A 19,604-nucleotide genomic window follows, 5' to 3' on the forward strand; every position below is an offset into this window, starting at 1 on the left:
GTATTTGTCAGGAGTGACCCAGGGAAGTGTGCTTCTATATACATAAATGATTTGGCTGACAGGGTGGGTATCAATTTGCGGGTGTTTGCCGATGATGCTGTGATGTACAGTAAAGTGTTGAAGTTGAGTGACTGTAGGAAGATACAAGAGAGCTCAAGACAAAATTTCCAGTTGGTGTGATTAATGGCAGCTTGCCCCAAATGTGTAAAAATGTATGTTACTGCAGATGAGTAAGAAGATCAAACCTGCAATGTTCAGATACAACCTTACTAGTGTCCTGCTTGACACAGTCAAGTAATTTAAATACCTGGGCATAGCGTTGCAAAGGGATTGTTGTTTGTTGTTGCGGTCTTCAGTCCTGAGACTGGTTTGATGCAGCTCTCCATGCTACTCTATCCTGTGCAAGCTTCTTCATCTCCCAGTACCTACTGCAACCTACATCCTTCTGAATCTGCTTAGTGTATTCATCTCTTGGTCTCCCCCTACGGGATATGAGGTGGAATGAGCATGTGAGAACTGTAGTAGGGAAGGTGAATGGTCAACTTCAGTTCATTGGGAGAATTTTAGAAAAGAGTGGTTCACCTGTAAAGGAGACAACATATAGGACACTGTTACTACCTATTCTTGAGTACTGTTTGAATGTTTGGGATCCATACCAGGTCGGATTGAAGGAAGACATTGAAGCAGTTCAGAGGCGGTAGGATCAAACAACACAAAAGTGTTAACGGAAATGATTCGGGGACTCAAATGGGAATCCCTGGAGGGAAGGTGACATTCTTTTTGAGAAACACTACTGAGAAAATTTAGAAAACCTGCATTTAAGCTGACTGCTGAACAATTGTACTGTTGCCAACATACATTGTGCATGAGGACCACAAAGATAATACATGATAAATCAGGACACATACAGAGACATACAGACAGTTGTTTTCCCTTGCCCTATTTGAGAATGGAACAGGGAAGGAAATGACAAGTAGTCATACAGGATACTCTCCGCCATGCACCGTTCGGTAGCTTGTGGATCATCTATGTAGAGGCAGTTGTAGACGTGGAACTACCCCCACCAGCATGGTTCTAACCATCCTCCTGATACCCAAAACCACTATAAAGCAGGCACAGCTTGATGGTCGCACCAAATGTTTGGCAAAAATGTGACCAATTGCAGACCTCCATTGGTCCTGGTCCCGAAACCCGGCACCCACCAGCTGTAGGCACGACCAATCGCTGTACCATTTCGTAGTACGTATTCATACGGTACTTGAATTATGCTAGTCCTCCTGTCCACTACCTCATTGACACTGGCTCTGACTTACTCATATACTCCCACAAACTACTGCTAAATCCCAGCCCCCCCCTCTCCCTCCCTCACCACCACCAACAACAACTCAGCCATACTTATTTCTGGGGTGTATACCTGCTCGCTCAATCTAGGCTTCCAGCATGAACTTCCATGGATCTTCATGGTTGTGGACATTACCAACCCACCTGTGGGTGCGGACTTCCTCACTATTACAGCCTGCAGGCCTATATAATGAAGCATGATTCAGTTGAAGACATCTCTGTCCACTGCACGTCCCACCCTGCCACATGTTTTGCCATGAAACAGCTGGCAGTTTCAGGCCCATATGCTCAGTTTCTTGCAGAATTCCCACTCCTCATCCAGCCACACAGCATCCCCTGGAATGTTCAGCATGACACTATTCATTACATCGCCACTACACCTGTCCCCCCCCCCCCCCCCCCACCCCCACCCACCCACCCAGTTTTCTACTATCTCTGTCCCCTCCTCCCTCAAAAGTGCAAAATCGTACAAAAAGAGCTTGAAGAGCTGTTCGTTACCAGCATACTTTGTCCTTCCAAAATCCCCTGGGCTTCAGCTCTTCATCTCGCCTCTGAGAAGGATGGTTCCTGATGCCCTTGTGGCAAATACCATAAACTCAATGCCCACACCATCACTGACCACCATCCTAACCCACTCTTCTCACCTACAGTGATGTCATCTCAGGAGCTACTATCTTCAGTAAGACAGATTGAACTAAAGACTACACACATATCCCAGTCACCAAAGAGGAGATTGAGAAAACAGCCATAATCAGTGATTTTTAGACAACATCCTCCAGGGTGCACCAGGATGTTTTGCCTACCTAGATGATACACTCATATACTCCAGGGACCCTACCAAACACCACCAGCACCCACATGAAAATTTTTCCTACCTACAGAATGCTGGAGTGATCCCCAACATGGAAAAATGCTTTTTTGGGGCAAGCAAGGTTGAATTCCTCGGAAACCTAGTCTCTGCTGCTGGCTCCCGCCACTCCAAGAGACAGTAGAGGCAGTATTGGATTTTCCACACCCTATCACTGTCAAAGGCATCCAGCATTTTATCGGCAGGGTCAACTTTTCCCATCGCCATTTTAAGGATGCCACTGCCACTCAAGAGCTCATTACTACAGCTCTCTGTGATGATAAAACAAAGGCAAAAAGCTGGTCCTTGGACACAGGCCATAATCGAGAGCTTTGAAAAAACAAAACAGGACCTTGAAAACGTGGCCATTTTGGCCCACCCTCACCCTAGTGTCCCCACACAATAGCGGCGGTCGTGAGCGAGATGGTTATCAGGGCCATCCTGCAACAATTGGTGAACAATGTCTGGCAACTGCTTGTCTTCTTTTCATCCAAGCTCTCTGATGCACAACACCGCTGGAGCATGGTATCACCGCAAGCTGCTCACAGTCCACAAAGTCATCCACTTTTTCCTATTTTCATTTGAGGGACACTTCTTTATGATCTTCACAGACCACCACCCCCTCGCCTCTGGTTTTTGCAGGAAAGACATAGGTCAGATCTCATTTCAACAGTATAGGCTACAGGAGTATATCACACAATTCACTACTGATGTACAATGTGTTGCTGGCATCGATAACATTGTGGAAGATTTTCTTATCCCTTCCTGTGTCATCACCCAAACCTTTGACTACAATGCCCTGGCAGGTGCTCAAGAGGAGGACATGCTTCAGAATGTGGACTCTGGCCTCAACCTCAGCTACGATCCATACCCGGCTCCGACCTTAAGATGTGGTATGATGTTTTCATGGGTCCTTCACAGTCTGAAAGTTCCAACAGTTGGCCCCACCCTTTCCTCCCTGCCACCTTCCAAAAACTGGCATTTGACCATGTCCACAGCCTTGTACACCCAGGCATCCACACATCTGCCACCATAATGAAATAATGCTTCGTCGGCCAGGCTTCCAATATGAGTGCAGCACTGGGCCCAGTACTATATTCCATGCCATTGCGCCAAGGTCGAACGGCATGTTCACTCCCCTGCAGATGCCTTTCCCTCCCCCCACCTACCGCACAACAACGGTTCATGCACACGTTCAACTCAACATTATTGTTGGCCTACTACCCTCCTCAAATAGATATCAATATCTGCTGACAATTACTGACATTTACTAGCTGGCCAGAGGCCACACCTTACCTCTGAAATTTCTGCTGAAACTGTGGCTGCAGTCTTTGTTCAGACCTGAGTGTCCAGCTCTGGATGCCCACGTGACATCACTACAGATCCCAGATTCCAGTTCACTTCAGCCCTCTTCTGATCACAGACATCCACCTAGGGCTCCAATTTCCACAATACCACCAGCTATCACCCTGCAGCTAATGGCACGGTGGAGCAGTTCCACTGCACTCTTAAAGCCGCCTTCACATGTTATTCTTCCGAATGGTCCGCTGCCCTACCCCTGGTACTTCTAGGCCTGCAGATCACTCACAAAACTGACATGGGAACTTCTACCACTGATTTGGTATGTGGACAGCCACTCGTCATTCCTTGTTATTTTTTGGAAGTGATCCTGCCCCCTTCTGACAGTACCATCCCAGGTTTTGTGCACCAGTTCCAGAGCTTCATGGCTCAGCTGCAACCAACACCTCCGCAACATCATGGTGAGCACTGTACCTTCATCCACCGTGACCTCAAAGCATGCACATGTCATGCTTCCGGTGGATGCATACCAGCCACCACTCTGCCCTCAGTATTCGGGCCCACACTTGGTGTTAGGCTCAAGCCAGCCTACAGCCTAGAGCCCCTCCAGCCAATGAGCACAGCACCATCAAGGTGGAGTTGCCTCGCCTAGTGCCAGTCCCAGTCACAGCACCATTAACACAGTGCCTGATACAGTGCAGGCCAACAATTTCTCATATACTGTTCCCAACATATCACTAGCAGACGCCGTGTCTGACACACCATCAGCCGACACCGCCTATGGTCCACTGCCAACCGACTATATGACTGACAAACCCCCACTGCCTGAGACCCTAATGTCACCACCACACTACTGTGCACATCAGGATGGCAGCTGGTGGGCATCTGAGGTGTTTTTCCTAGATGTAAAATGATAAATGCCAGGATTTGTGGAAAAGACGGGATTTATTCCCGAGAACTGGGATACAACGTTCATAAAAACTGGCTACAGCCGTGGAGTGAACCACACATGGTACAGAAAGAGCATTTTGCCCTTAATAGGAAGGAGTGGCTGACATGTCAGAGGGTAAGGAAGCCGGCAGGAAAGAGAGCGACATGCTGTTGCGGCCACTACCTCACCAACCCTCTCACATACCTCATGCGATGGCACCTGGTCCTCTCATTGGCAAGTTTGAGGTAGAAAGTTGGCATCTCTCAGTCAGCAATACTGTGGTGACGTCCTTAGCTCAGTGTAATGACATGGGAGCCAGCCACAAGTACTGCAAAGTAGTTTATGTAACAGCTCACACCACTGCCTGAGGCTAAGTTAAAATGATGGAAGTAGAATATAATAATAATTTTACCATTTTTACCTGTTACCATGTACACTACCTTTTTCACAGCCTCCAGCCAATGCAGACAGTGCCTCAACCCCATTGGCGGTCGCCTCTCCCAACAAGATGTCAGCACCACTACACTAGCACCTGTACCACTGTAGCAGTGACACTATTTCACACGCTCCCAACCCACGCACAGGATTTGCCTATGCTCCTCCTCTCACCAGAAATCACAGCAGGAGCATGAGCACAGCAGTGATAACCTGCGCCTGCCTCCCAGCAAGCATAAACTGTCAGCCTCAAACACTCCTCTGGACAGCTGGCACATCTGTTTTCCTCTCAAAAGGGGGAAACTGCAGATGACTGGATGACTCCTTCCATTGCCTCCCACCTGCAGTAGCAGAGTAGCAGATGACAGGCTACACAGACTGGAAACCAACCAACCCCCCCACCCCCCACCCCCACCCCCACCCCCCACCCCCACCCCCACCCCCCACCCCCCAAACACTCTCACTGGCCACTTCCGCCAGAGGGAGAGTTTAGACGGCCATGCTTTCCACATGTCATGCATGCCGAACTGTCGCTTGAGCAGTCTCTTGCTTTGTTCTGATGAAGCAACACCAACTGGCCATGCTGTTGGCAACTCACCCATGCAATGCCACATGGCTTACATCAATGTCTGCTGCATTTTGCCAGGGTATGCATGAAGAGCAGAACTGTTATCCACATTCAGTGTCAGTGTTGTGTCGCGGTTCATTTAACAAGAGGAGTGCTACCACATTTTTCTAAGCTGCTATCCCGAGCTGCATTCCCTCAAGGTGCTTCCATTGACTATGGGTGTACGAAGCCCAATGCTGGAGGCCTGGTTTGTCCTCCTGGTACCAGCACCTAGAATATTGTGTGAAGTGTGGTGTAAATAGTGAAGTGAAGTGCAGTGTGCACCAAGAGTACCAGTCGGGTTTATTACCATTCCATCTGTGGCTGTTTTGGCACTCCTTTGCTGCTAAGCATGCCACTGTAGTGGGTTTTTCTGCCCTGCAAACGACATCTTACAAAGGCTGTAAGCCATTAATGGTCCAGAGACTCCACACATAGTGAGGGCCCTCCTTGATTAAGAGGCAGTAACTCATTAAATCTTCCTGTAGTTGTTGGCTTTTAGCAATAATATTTCAGAACTAGCTCATCGCTTAGGTATGTAAGCCCCTTGAAGAATAGAAGGGAACCTAAATCATTCCTTCAAGTCCACTCCCCTACAACACAATGATACTACGAATCACATTACTTATCCTATATATGGATATCAGACAGTGTCAGAATAATTCATCAGTATTCTTTTAACCAGTTCATTGTTAAATGTCTTTCTTCACCATACTTTCACACAGCACTTACTGATTGGCCAACTGAGTTCACACACAAAATTATATACCTATAGTCACTCACAGGTGTTTGTGAGCTACTGGCTACACAAATGACCATTTTCTCAAAAGGAGTTCACAAGAAAGACACAACACAGTGGAATATCATTACACATAGATTTCTGCATGTTCATTACTAATCACAGCCTTTTAAGTTGAGTAATATGGAGATGTTGCTCAAAAGAAGTCTACTTCGACATTTAAGAGTTAATCAGCTGGTAGCTAGCTAGGCGTGGTCCCTTTACACACAGATGTTATAGGGATTGTTCCCAAGCATGGAGTGAGGATTCCTCGTCTGGAGGGAGTATATAAAGATGGACATATGGATATTTTGTGAACTAATGATTATATTTTAGTTTATAATAATGTAACGGACAGATTTAGCAGTAGTGTCAAGCTATTTAGCCCCACAATAATCATCTTTAACTGTATGTTAGATGATTTAAAAAGTATCTACACCCATCAAGATACTCCGCAAGCCACTGTATGATGTGTGGCAGAGGGTACCCTGTACCACTACCAGTCATTTCCTTTCCTGTTCCACTCGCAAGTAGAGCAAGGGGAAAACGACTGTCTATATGCCCTAATTACTTGAATCTCATCTTCATGGTCTAAATGTGCAATGTATGTTGGCAGCAGTAGACTCATTTGGCAGTCAGCTTCAAATGGTGGTTCTCTAAGTTTCCTCAATAGTGTTTCTCAAAAGGAACATTACCTTCCCTCCTGGGATTCTCATTTGAGTTCCCAAGGCCTCACCATTACACTTACATGTTGTTCGAACCTACTGGTAACAAATCTACCAGCCCGTCGCTGAATTGCTTCAACGTCTCCTTCAATCCAACCTGGCATGGATCCCAAGCACTCGAGCAGCACTCACGAATAGGTTGCACCATAGTCTTATATGCGATCTCCTTCACAGGTGAACCACTCTTTCTAAAAATTCTCCCAATAAACCAAAGTCAACCAATCACTTTCCCTACTACAGTTTTCACATACTCATTCCATTTCATACGCTTTGCAATGTTACGCCCAGATATTTAAACTACTTGACTGTCATGTAGGACACTAGCAATACTGTATCCAAACGTTACAGGTCTGTTCTTCCTAATCTGCAGCATTAACTTACATTTTTCCATGGTTAGAGCTAGCTGCAATTCAGCACAACTAGAAATTTTGTCTAAGTTGTCTTCTATTTTCCTACAGTCATTCAACTTTGCACCTTACTGTACACTACAGCATCATCAGCAAACAACCACAGATTGCTGCCCACCCTATCTTCCAAATCATTAATGTATGTAGAGAACAAAAGATCTCCTATCACACTTCCCTGGGGCACTCCTGATGATACCCTTGTCTCTGATGAATTCTTACCACTGAAGACAACATACTAGGTTCTATTACTTAAGAAGTTTTGAGCTGCTCACATATCTATGAACTTATTTCATATATTTGTACCTCCATTAACAGCCTGCAGTGGAGCACCATGACCAATGCTTTCCAGAAATGTAGAAATATGGAATATGTCTGTTGCCCTTCATCCATAGTTCTCAGTATACCATATGAGAAAAGGGCAAGTTGAGTTTCGCATGAGTGATGCTTCCTGAAACCATGCTGTTTTATGGACATAAGCTTCTCAGTCTCAAGAAAGATTAATATATTCAAACTGAGAATATGTTCACAATGATTCTACATCAAACCAGAGTTAGGAATATTGTTCTGTAATGTTGTGTGTCCATTATCTTACCCTTCTTATATACAGGAGCCACCTGTGCTTTTTTCCAGTCATTTGACACTTTGTGCTGTGCAAGAGATTCATGAATAACGCAGGCTAGATAAAGGACCAACGTCGTATACTACTCTTTGTAAAACCAAATTGGGATTCCATCCAGACCTGGTGATTTATTTGGTTCCAAATCTTTCAGCTGTTTCTCTATGGCAGGAATACTTATTACTATGTCATCCATACAGGCTTTCAAATCTTTTCAGTTGTTTCACTATGCCTGGAATATTTATTACTATGTCATCCATTCAGGAGTCTGTATGATGGTCAGACTGACTTCCTTTTGCTATGTTCAACTGGCACACCAGACTGGTCAACAAGGGACTGAATGGAAGCCTTAGAACTGCTTAGTGATTTTACACAGGACCACAATTTTCTCGGTTCTCTGTCAGGTCTTTTGCTAGTGTGACAGTGTACAACACTAGCCTGCCATAAGTTTCTCTCTCCTAACAACCTAACCTGCTATTCTTGACCTGGGAAAAGCCATGTATAATGCTAACTTGCTATGGAACAAACTAATGTTACCCTCTGTGAGGATTTTAAATTTTGACTGCGCGTGTGTCTAATGGATAAAAGTATCGGACTATAATTTTGAATATGGTGAACTTAACAGAAAACTAAACACATTTTAACCTTGGGAGTTAATGAAAGTGTTGTTGTTGTTGTTGTCATTGTGGCCTTCAGTTCTGAGATTGGTTTGATGCAGCTCTCCATGCTACTCTATCCTGTGCAAGCTTCTTCATCTCCCAGTACCTACTGCAACCTACATCCTTCTGAATCTGCTTGGTGTAGTCATCTCTTGGTCTCCCTCTACGATTTTTACACTCTACACTGCCCTCCAATACTAAATTGGTGATCCCTTGATGCCTCAGAACATGTCCTACCAACCGATCCCTTCTTCTAGTCAAGTTGTGGCACAAACTTCTACCCAATCCTATTCAACACCTCCTCATTAGTTACGTGATCTACCCATCTAATTTTCAGCATTCTTCTGTAGCACCACATTTCGAAAGCTTCTATTCTCTTCTTATCTAAACTATTTATCATCCATGTTTCACTTCCATACATGGCTACACTCCATACAAATACTTTCAGAAACGACTTCCTGACACTTAAATCTATACCCGATGTTAACAAATTTCTCTTCTTCAGAAACTCTTTCCTTCCCATTGCCAGTCTACATTTTATATCCTCTCTACTTCAACCATCATCAGTTATTTTGCTCCCCAAATAGCAAAACTCCTTTACTACTTTAAGTGTCTCATTTCCTAATCTAATTCCCTCAGCATCACCCGACTTAATTCGACTACATTCCATTATCCTTGTTTTGCTTTTGTTGATGTTCATCTTATACCCTCCTTTCAAGATACTATCCATTCCATTCAACTGCTCTTCCAAGTCCTTTGCTGTCTCTGACAGAATTACAATGTCGTCGGCGAACCTCAAAGTTTTTATTTCTTCTCCATGGATTTTAATACCTACTCCGAATTTTTCTTTTGTTTCCTTCACTGCATGCTCAATATACAGATTGAATAACATCAGGATGAGGCTACAACCCTGTCTCACTCCCTTCCCAACCACTGCTTCCCTTTCATGCCCCTCAACTCTTATAACTGCCATTTGGTTTCTATAACAATTGTAAATAGCGTTTCGCTCCCTGTATTTTACCCCTGCCACCTTCAGAATTTGAAAGAGCATATTCCAGTCAACATTGTCAAAAGCTTTCTCTAAGTCTACAAATACTAGAAATGTAGGTTTGCCTTTCCTTAATCTAGCTTCTAAGATAAGTCGTAGGGTCAGTATTGCCTCACGTGTTCCAATATTTCTACGGAATCCAAACTGATCTTCGCCTAGGTCAGCTTCTACTAGTTTTTCCATTCATCTCTAAAGAATTCGTGTTAGTATTTTACAGCCGTGACTTATTAAACTGATAGTTCGGTAATTTTCACACCTGTCAACACCTGCTTTCTTTGGGATTGGAATTATTATATTCTTCTTGAAGTCTGAGGGTATTTCACCTGTCTCATACATCTTGCTCACCAGATGGAAGAGTTTTGTCAGGACTGGCTCTCCCAAGGCTGTCAGTAGTTCTAATGGAATGTTGTCTATGCCCGGAGCCTTGTTTCGACTCAGGTCTTTCAGTGCTCTGTCAAACTCTTCATGCAGTATCATATCTCCCATTTCATCTTCATCTACAATCTCCTCCATTTCCATAATATTGTCCTCAAGTACATCGCCCTTGTATAGACCCTCATATACTCCTTCCACCTTACTGCTTTCCCTTCTTTGCATAGAACTGGGTTTCCATCTGAGCTCTTAATATTCATACAAGTGGTTCTCTTTTCTCCAAAGGTCTCTTTTATTTTCCTGTAGGCAGTATCTATCTTACCCCTAGTGAGATAAGCCTCTACATCCCTACATTTGTCCTCTAGCCATCCCTGCTTAGCCATTTTGCACTTCCTGTCGATCTTGTTTTTGAGACGTTTGTATTCCTTTTTGCCTGCTTCATTTACTGCATTTTCATATTTCCTCCTTTCATCAATTAAATTCAATTTTTCTTTGTTACCCAAGGATTTCTATTAGCCCTCGTCTTTTTACCTACTTGATCCTCTGCTGCCTTCACTACTTCATCCCTCAAAGCTACCCATTCTTCTTCTACTGTATTTCTTTCCCCCATTCCTGTCAATTGTTCCCTTATGCTCTCCCTGAAACTCTGTACAACCTCTGGTTTAGTCAGTTTATCCATGTCCCATCTCCTTAAATTCCCACCTTTTTGCAGTATCTTCAGTTTTAATCTACAGTTCATAACCAATATATTGTGGTCAGAGTCCACATCTGCCCCCAGAAATGTCTTACAATTTAAAACCTGGTTCCTAAATCTCTGTCTTACCATTATATAATCTATCTGAAATCTGTCAGTATCTCCAGGCTTCTTCCATGTATACAACCTTCTTTTATGATTCTTGAACCAAGTGTTAGCTATGATTAATTTGTGCTCTGTGCAAAATTCTACCAGGTGGCTTCTTCTTTCATTTCTTAGCCCCAATCCATATTCACCTACTGCGTTTCCTTCTCTCCCTTTTCCTACTACCGAATTCCAGTCACCCATGACTATTAAATTTTCGTCTCCCTTCACTGTGTGAATAATTTCATTATTTCGTCATACATTTCTTCAATTTCTTCGTCATCTGCAGAGCTAGTTGGCATATAAACTTGTACTACTGTAGTAGGCATGGGCTTCGTGTCTATCTTGGCCACAATAATCCGTTCACTATGCTGTTTGTAGTAGCTTACCCGCACTCATATATATATATTTTTTCATTATTAAACCTACTCCTGCATTACCTCTATTTGACTTTGTATTTATAACCTTGTATTCACCTGACCAAAAGTCTTGTTCCTCCTGCCACTGAACTTCACTAACTCCCACTATATCTAATTTTAACCTATCCATTTCCCTTTTTCAATTTTCTAACCTACTTGCCCGATTAAGGGATCTGACATTCCACGCTCCGATCTGTAGAATGCCAGTTTTCTTTCTCCTGATAACGATGTTCTCCTGAGTAGTCCCCGCCCGGAGATCCGAATGGGGGACTATTTTACCTCCGGAATATTTTACCCAAGAGGATGCCATCATCATTAACCATTCAGTAAAGCTGCATGCCCTCGGGAAAAATTACAGCTGTAGTTTCCCCTTGCTTTCAACCGTTCGCAGTACCAGCACAGCAAGGCTGTTTTGCTTAGTGTTACAAGGCCAGATCAGTCAATCATCCAGACTGTTGCCCCTGCAACTACTGAAAAGGCTGCTGCCCCTCTTCAGGAACCACACGTTTGTCTGCCCTCTCAACAGATACCCCTCCGTTGTGGTTGCACCTACGGTATGGCTATCTGTATCGCAGAGTCACGCAAGCCTCCCCACCAACGGCAAGGTCCATGGTTCATGGGGGGGGGGAGTGATAAAATTCATATTTGAATGAAAAAAATGAATGGTTGTCAACCCAATAGGGCACATTAATTTGGAAAGATATGTTTATGAAAATTGGATAATGGTTACTAAAGTTACTTTCATTAATATTTCCCTTTGAATAGCGCACAGGATACAAACTGACATAGGGTACTCTGAGCTATGTGTAGTGGCAGTTATCAATAACGCACACTCCAGTAATTATGGAAAGCAAATTTGCACCAAACTCATACTAATAACAGCTACATTCAAGACATTTACTTAAACCAATACTGAAATGTTAGTGCATGAAGTGCTGAACTAAATTTGGACATGGGGGACTTCTATCTTAACTGACATGTAAAACGACAAATAAAGATAGTTAATATCATTATTACAGCAGTAATAGTTCAATTGTCTTTCTAATATGTGAAGAATATGATGGGGACCCATAAACTAGTATAATGTCACTAGTCAGGCTCTATGACTATTTCAGTAGAAAAGACTAATCAAACAAAGCTACTCCTTAACATCACTTGGAATAGTTTATATTCTACTTTGCAAGGCAAAATATTCAACACTGATCTCAATTAACTTTTTTAAAAAAGGAATCATTCATGATTGGAATGGAGACACCACTAATTTTAAAACAAGCTTAACTTATTTGTCTCTTTTTTACCACCTGTGAAGCAGGCATTTTAGACAATAATATTTACACAATCTGGCACTGTATTCTTGCAAAATTATACTTTGCAATAAACTGAGAGTACTTTAGCAAAATCCTATCTGACTTCACTTTTGTGGTCTTAGCTTTAACTTTTGATACTCCTTTCACATTTGACAAACAAAAAGAAACCACTCTGAAAACACTTGAAAGCAAGAATAGTTCATTTAAAACAGGATACTTGGTTTTAGAAACACTTAGGAGAGGACCCTGCATAGGTTCGTGATCGGGATAGAAGATATCATTCTGAACAGAGATTTATAGTATTTGGATTATTATTAAAATCACTCACACAAATTAACTGGTCCATGCCTATATACATATCTGGATGTATGAAGTTAGTGAAGCGGTGGTGAAGTTTGTGCAGCAAGTGACATGGCGGCTAGCTGTATTCATGGCTCTTGATGTTCGAATGCTCTATCTCTTCTTGGCATTCGATTTTCAACATATTAGAGCCATTCCTTTTTGCTGAGAATACCAAACAATAGCCAGACCCACATCTGAGGCAAAATGCCTTGCAAAGCAGCTTCCAATTGCCTCTCTTGGCACCATAGAAGTGTGCCGTGCTATGGCTGGCCACTTATTGCATACTGTTCACACCAAGGAGCTGCTTAGTTTGACCACCAAAACCACCTTTCACATCATGCCATGCAACTTCCGTTGCAGAGGGACTTCATTACAGCTTTAACATTTTACAATACAATTGCCCTAAACATGAACTAGCTTCCAATTAACATTGTCTTTCTTATAAACATACACATATTATAAAATTCATTATTTTAACAAATCATTTTTCTTTTTTCATATATATATTACAAAACTCTAAATTTCCTGTCACAAATCAGTGACTTTAAACAACAAAGAATACAAACTCCATAACTGGTGGATACACAGTTACATAATATAAACCTACTTCTAATCAATATAAGTGTTACAAGTGGTAGCTGTATGCTTCACGCATAGATCTTTTTTCAGACGCACAAATCTCTACCAACCTTCGCTTGTCGTCAATTGTGCATTCTCTTTTGAACAGGGAGTGCAACAGCCTATGCTTCCTCAGCATGTTCTAAGTTTCATTATTAAACCATGGTGGATCTTTTCCACCCTTTATTCACTTACAAGGCACGTAACTCTCCAGACCATGATTTGCAATCTGCTTAAACTTTGCCCATTATTCCTCTATGGCCATATTTCTGAAACTAAGTGACATCAGTTCACTGTCTAAGTGAAATTCTAACAACTGCTTATCTGCTCCATGTTGCAGAAACACTCTTGCAGCCTTCTTGATTGATTTATGAACTTCCATAACCTACAATGACATCATGATCGCTACTTCCTGTTTCTATACTGACACTGTCGATAAGGTCCGGCCTATTTGTAGCTACAAGATCCATGATATTTCCATCATGTGTGGGCCGCTGAGCTAGCAGTTCAACACAATTTGCAGAAAACGTGTTCAAAAGTATTTTGCATGACTGTGTGTCTGCACCACGCACAAACCCTTAGACATCCCAATCTATACGCAGTAGGTTCCAGTTGCCTCAAACTAGTATTGTATGATCTGGCTATTTACATGTTACTGACTGTAGACTTTTTGAATGCCTCTAGAACTGTCACAGCAGAATCGTGTGGCCAGTAAGAACACCCAGCCATTAACTTGGTTTTTTACCTACACCTGTTATATGCAACCAGATAACTTCACTGTCATACTCAACTTTGTCTGTAATGGAGACCCGTTTTTTTTTTGTCAATGAACACTCCCCCTCCTATGGCCTAATCTGTCTTTCCAACATATGTTCCATGACTTACTAAATGATGATGATGATCATCATCATCATCATTCATCCCCTTTATGGTCGGAGGAAGGTAATGGCAAACCACCTCCACTAACACCTTGCCTAGTATGGCAGTGCGGGTCCACTATGCTCTGTTATGGAGTATGGGACTTCATCATTATCATCAACTTACTAAATAAAACTCAGAGCTTTCCACCTTGGGTCTTGGCCAGCACTCAGTCCCAAAAATAATTTGAGTGCGAGAACTTTCCTGGAGTGCGATAAATTAAGCAACTTTATTATGAATGCTTCAACAGTTTACTGACAAAATTTTGACAGTCAGAGTGCCTTTATTCTAAATGCCATCTGACTTCCCTTGCTCCGTATCAACTGGCAAGTGTTCATCAGAGCACCTCAAACTACCACCTAGCCTGAAAAACCCTCTTGTGCACTGCACAAGCATTCTGCTACCTGAGTGGCTGCCTTCTTTGTGTAGTGCACCCTGATCTATCAAGGGGAGTTCTAAAATCCCCAAACATAAGGCAGGTCTAGAAATCTGCTGCCAAGACTGTCACAGAGTCAATGAAGCCTTTGGATGAGACACTCCATTCGGCTCTAAACCAAGGGACTCCAATCAGCTCTGGGAACAACGCAGCAAATTGCCAGCTCTGCTTGCACCACACACGCAAGGCCAGCAGCTTTCAAGCTTTTAAGGGAGAGGGTAAGGAGTCATTCCAGTCCCGGGAGCGCTCCCAAAACTGGAATGACTCCTTACCCTCTCCCTTAAAACCCGTATCCTTTCGTCTTTCCCTCTCCTTCCCTCTTTTCTGATGAAGCAACCGTTGGTTGCGAAAGCTTGAATTTTGCGTGTATGTTTGTATTTGTTTGTGCGTCTATCAACATGCCAGCACTTTCGTTTGGTAAGTTACATCATCTTTGTTTTTAGATATATTTTTCCCACGTGGAATGTTTCCCTCTATTATATTGATATCATTAATTTGAACCCAACAATTACATTTGTTATTGTCACTGTTGCATTTCCAAATCCTTTCTATCATCTTACTTTCTCTTTCTGTTTTTGCAAGTAGTTTCACTTTGTATTCACCTTCTCCTTTTTACTCCTTACCCTCTCCCTTAAAACCCACATCCTTTCGTCTTTCCCTCTCCTTCCCTCTTTCCTGATGAAGCAACCGTTGGTTGTGAAAGCTTGAATTTTGTGTGTATGTTTGTGTTTGTTTGTGTGTCTTTGAACATGCCAGCACTTTCGTTTGGTAAGTTACATCATCTTTGTTTTTAGATATATATTTCCCACGTGGAATGTTTCCCTCTATTATATTCATAACTTACAAAAATGTGAGATTAAAAGTTGTAAACAGAAAAACAAACATGAAATTTAATAAACTCTAGTATGAGGAAAAAACAGAAAATGATAAACACTTAATGTGCTTTACTGTAGATGTATATCAGCTGAGAGCTGGAGCCCGACTGACTGGCTTACTAAATGAACACTGCATACCTATGAGAATTATTAAGTTTTGTGTAAAATCCTTTGGTTCGCATTTCATTAATTTATGTAGTTTCTTAATTAGTTGCTTATTTGGATAGCCGAAAGCACTATCCAATACACAAAAATTAGGATAACAAAAGTGAGAGTAAAATCTGTGAAATGAAGAAACTAAAAGTTCAAATAATGAAAGTATTTTTGGATATGTCCAAACTGTAATTACAAATACTTTCTAAGTTAATCAGTTTTCAGAGAAAGTAAAAGGTTATTGCACAAAGCTAAATAAGAACTTTATAATGAGCTAGATATTTTTGCGAATACAAAGTTATTATGTCATGCTAATTTTATGATCACATGGAATGGAAACAATTTCAACTATCACTGTATCTTAAAAGAAACATTTTATGGAAAAGTAAGACAAGAAAAAAATAGTGTGGTAGCAAGTAGAGTAATTCCATCTTGCTGTGTTTCACACTGTGCACCCATTCATGCATCTTCTAGTGATACACATAATGAATCATGAGCAATGCTAACTGACCTACAAATCAGGTGATAAAATTTAAACTTTCAATTCACAGGTGAAACAGTAATAGAAGGTGTGCAGAGGGACTCAATCCTTGGTCCCTTTCTCTCCCTTATATAAGGAGCAGTCAGATGAAAACAAAACACATGGAAAAATGGAAGTAAACTGTTTAAATCTTTCATAAGAAATTGCCATATCTGTTGATACATTTATCCTGCTGAGAGACCAAGATGGTCAGTGCCTTCTAGAAAACATGTTTGCTGCTTGCACCTCTTCATCTGAAGCAAATAAACGGCCACAAATGTTTTTCTTCAGGGTTCCAAAAATATGGAAAATGGATGGGGTGAGATTAGCACTTAATGGAGTGATACGTGTACAGCACAGTCAAAACAACTTTGACAAGATATGGGTGTGCCCACATTTTGAGAATGCTGCAGAAAATTTGCTGGAAAGCCCTTACACATCCTCCATACAGTCCTGATCTCACCACGTGAGACTTACACTTTTTTGGAGCCCTGAAGAAAAACATTCATGGTTGCCGATTTGCTTCATATGAAAAGGTGCACACCTGTCTACAATCGCAGCTCCATAGACAACCACAAACATTTTTCCTTGAAGGTACTGACTGTCTTGTCACACAATGGATTAATGTATCAAAGAATATGGTGATTACTTTTGAAATAGTAAACAGTTTACTTGGATTTTCCATTTGTCTTATTTTCATTTGACTGTTTTTTTTTTGTGTTATTGCATTAACAACACTGCACAGCCCATTAACTTCCTTATTATAAGCTATACAGATGTCATCTCTATCTTGTTCTACACTGTAATTAGAAAGATAAAAAAATCTACTCACCAAGTGGTGGCAGGAGGACCAATTTATAAAGCTATTTTATTTGCAAACTTTTGGAGCTAGTGGCTTCTTCTTCTGGCAGAAGGGATGAAGGGGAAGGAAGAGGGAAGAGATCCATTCTGTCCACCACACCTAGAATAGTTTTTTGTTGTCCTCCCAAATGCCGCAATATCCTTGTAGAGACCAATTCTCCTTCTGCACCTATCTCCCTACCTTATGGCCCCTACCCATGTGTGTCTGCAGCTTGTGGCTACCGTTGCTGCCTCTGGATCACAGGATCCTGGGTTCGATTCCTGGCTGGGTTGGGGATTTTCTCCACTGAGGAACTGGGTGTTTGCGTTATCCGCATCATTTCATCATCATTCGTGAAAGTGACAAGACTGGACTGTGTAAAGATTGGGAATTCGTAAGGGTGCAGATAAGCGCACAGTTGAGTGCCCCACAAATCAAATATCATCATCATCCTACTCATGTGACTGTCCCCACTGTAATATTTGCCCTATGCATCCTCCTACAACCACCTATATCAGCCCTGTAACTGGCGAAACATACAATGTCAAAGGGCAAGCCACGTGTGAAACAACACAACAAGTTATCAATCTGGATGAATGGGCATAAGCAGAGGGTGTATACTGACAACAAACAATATCCTGTAACAGAGCAATCTCTACAACACGACAGTCATGACCTCAGTGCCTGTTCCACCACAAGTGCCACCTGGATTATTCCCCCAGACACCGGTTTCTCAGAACACTGGAGGTGGGAACTAGCACTACAACATGTCCTTGGTTGTTGCCACCCACCTGACCTTAATTTACGTCAGTGTCTTTGGTCTCCACATTTCTGCACAGTAACTGTTCCTTTCTTCACTCCCTTTTAGTTTTCTATGGCCTTCATGTCCTGATCTGTCTATTTTTGCCTGCCGCCGCCCCCTCCCCCCCTCCATCTCTACCACACACTTTGATTTCCACTCTTATTGACTTGTGCATAATGTTTTGATAGTAATCTCTGCCTTGCATAGTGCACTATCTCCCAATTTTAAGCTCTCAGGCTTTCAAATCTCGTCCGGTGCAGTCCCCAACAATCAGTCTTTCCTTCTCATCCCATCCAGTAGGTCTCCCCTGAGACAAGATTCTGGGCAACTTTTCCAAACTCTCCCCATTTCCTAAACCTCATCAGTCTTTTTCCATCACCAATCTTCCTTTTCCTTCACCCCTTCTGCCAGAATGAGTCATTGGCTCCAAAAACTAGCAAATTTAAATACCTTCAAATGTTTGTTCCCCAGCTCAGACTTTTTTATCTGACCAATTACATTATATTTTCAAAAACTGACAATCTTATTTTGTGTTAGAGAACATGAGGAACTATAATATTTTCTTACTATTAGGGCAACAGAATTAACAAAATACTTGAATAGTTAAGAATGTCAATCTATCTCAATTATTGACATTTAAAACAGGCAATTCTCACCCCACCAATGCAGGAAATGTATGTAACATCTTGGCAATAGTAACAAACAGCTGTAAATTTCTGGGTCTGTACGTTGATGAAAATTTGCAATGGACAAACCACATTGATTTCATTTGAGGCATAGTCAGTAGTGGCTTGTACCTCCTTCATCACCTCCCATAAATAGTTGCTGGCAAAACATCAAAAATAGTATCCTGAAAAATGATTTACCACTTTATTAACTATAGGATGGAATTACAATGCTCTGCAGCTGATGTCTAATTAAAAAGAATATTACTGCTAAAGAAATAAACAACAAAACTTATACATGGGATAGGCCATAGAGTACAATGTGGTGAAGTGTTTGGGTAGCACAAATACTTAGTGCTGACCTGTTAGAGTGTGAATATATATGTTCACTTGCAACCATCTCTTGCTTTGTTGACAGCATCTGTGCTTCGCAATCACAGTCAGTTATGTACATAAGAAACACAGAGTCTGATGCACCCCACAGTAGGCAATCCATCGTTTCCATTAACGAACACCGAATACCATATGAACTGATAAACAAAGAATTTAAAAGTAACACAATTATTTATTTGTGTCACAAAAATGCTGCAAATAAGCATAGTGCATCAACACGACGAAGCAAAACCCAGAGAATGAAGTCAAAGATCTCCAATACAATTATCGAATTTGTTGAGTTCACCATTGATAGTCACCACACGTATCATAATTAGCAGTGATTTTCATTTTTTAAATGAACCTTTAACTCTTAAGAGATGAGTCTGTATTAAATGTAATGGAAATTTTTAAAGAATATACATTGAACAGA

The sequence above is a fragment of the Schistocerca serialis genome, chromosome 7, assembly GCF_023864345.2.
Source record: "Schistocerca serialis cubense isolate TAMUIC-IGC-003099 chromosome 7, iqSchSeri2.2, whole genome shotgun sequence".
NCBI classification, from domain to species: Eukaryota; Metazoa; Arthropoda; class Insecta; order Orthoptera; family Acrididae; genus Schistocerca; species Schistocerca serialis.